The sequence below is a fragment of the Colobus angolensis genome, unplaced genomic scaffold, assembly GCF_000951035.1.
Source record: "Colobus angolensis palliatus isolate OR3802 unplaced genomic scaffold, Cang.pa_1.0 Scaffold47, whole genome shotgun sequence".
Taxonomy (NCBI): Eukaryota; Metazoa; Chordata; class Mammalia; order Primates; family Cercopithecidae; genus Colobus; species Colobus angolensis.
In genome coordinates, this window is record NW_012118154.1 from 844,210 (window position 1) to 846,184 (window position 1,975).

A 1,975-nucleotide genomic window follows, 5' to 3' on the forward strand; every position below is an offset into this window, starting at 1 on the left:
TCCATTTTTTTTTTCTTAAAGATGGGGTCTTGCTTTGTCACCCAGGCTGGAGTGCAGTGGTGGGTCTATAGCTCACTGAGGCCTCAAACTCTTAGGCTCAAGGGATTCTCCTGCCTCACCCTCCCCCGTAGCTGGGACTACAGGTGCGCATCACCATGCCTGGCTCTGACTGTGTTTTGTTTTGTTTTGCTTTTGTAGAGACAGTGATCTTGCTGTGCTGCCCAGGCTGGTCTCAACCCTACGGGCTCAAGTGATCCTCCCACCTCAGCCTCCCAAAATGCTAGGATTACAGGCGTGAGCTACAGCGCCCTGCCCATTTTGGGCTTCTCACAGAGCCTCTTCAGCTGCAGAGAAGCGGCTCTCCTTTCTCCAAATCCAGAGTCCCATCCCCAACAGGTGAGGGCTGCGGTCAGAATCTTTGGAGCACACAGACCTGGGCTCCAGTATTCTCACTAATTAGCTGTGTTACTCTGGGTAAGTCACCTTCTCTGAGCCTCAATTTCCTTTTCTGCAAAATAGGACGAATAATGAAGCTGTTCAGAAGATTTACTGATTATACATGTAAAGGGTCTAGCACATTTTAGGAGCTCAAGGTTGGCGCCTTCCCTTTTTCTTTACTCTGAACTGGATATGAGGCCTTGAGAAAGAAGAGAGGCGCTTGCAAAACGAGATGAAGTCTCAGGCCTGTAATCCCTCACGCCTGTAATCCTAGCACTTTAGGAGGCCAGGGCGGGCAGATCATGAGATCAGGAGTTCGAGACCAGCTTGGCCAACATGGTGAAACCGCGTCTCTACTAAAAATACAAAAATTAGGCATGGTGGCGGGTGCCTGTAATCCTGGCTACTCGGGAGGTTAAGGCAGGAGAATCGCTTGAACCCAGGAGGCGGAGGTTGCAGTGAGCCAAGACTGCACCATTGCACTCCAGCCTGGGCGACAGAGCGAGAGTCCGTCTCAAGCAAACAAGCAAAATAAAAAACGAGGTCAAGTTTCAAAAGATGGCACCCCCAACCCGGCAAATCTTCTCCTCAAGCCCTGTTGTTCCACTCTTGTCCGCCAGGAGGAGATAAGGTTCCCTCGAAGGACGTCTTTGCTTGCGCCTTTATGGAGCCTTGAGAACCAGTGGCCGTGCGGGCCGGTGAGTCTCCTGGGGGCCAGGCGGGAGGGCGCACGCGCAGCAGACTGGTTGGGCGTGACGCGGCGCCGGGCTTGGGCTTCTGTATTCCGCGTGGCTGGAGCTGCGGTTGGAGGAAGGTCCAGAGGTGGGCGCGAGCCCTGCGGGGATTTCCTCTTCCCCCAGGACTAGCTGTCATCTTCGTTTTTCAGAAGGGAGGATCTGACTCCTTTCAGAATTAGCATTTCTTCCCCTTCGTGGATGCTCTTGAGTTCCAAAGAAAAGGAAGAGTAGCCGTCATTGAGCAACTTCTTCTGCCTTAGGGACTTTGGTAGGCGGTAGATTGACCTTAGGGGAAACGATACCCTCTTCTTAGAGGAAGTTTGGATCAGGTTTACTTTATTTGAAATTTAACAAATACAGAAAAGCAGAAGGAAGAAAATTGAAGTAATCCGTGTTTCCACCGGGCGCTGTGGCTCACTCCTGTAATCCCAGCACTTTGGGAGGCCCAGGCGGGCGAATCACGAGGTCAGGAGTTCGAGACCAGCCTGACCAACATGGTGAAACCCCGTCTCTACTAAAATTACAAAATTAGCCGGTCGTGGTTGCACACGCCTGTCATCCTGGCTACTCAGGAGGCTGAAGCAGGAGAATCGCTTGAACCCGGGAGGCAGAGCTTGCAGTGAGCCGAGATCGCACTACTGCACTCCAGCCTGGGCGACAGAGTGAGACTCCGTCTCAAAAAAAAAAAAAAAAAAAAATCCTACTTAATCTAACCTGGCTCACAGGCTCTCCCTGCACCTCTGGTACTCTGCTGCCTCATAAACATCTCCGGCTACTCAGTTAAGGTTGGCTTAGTGTCC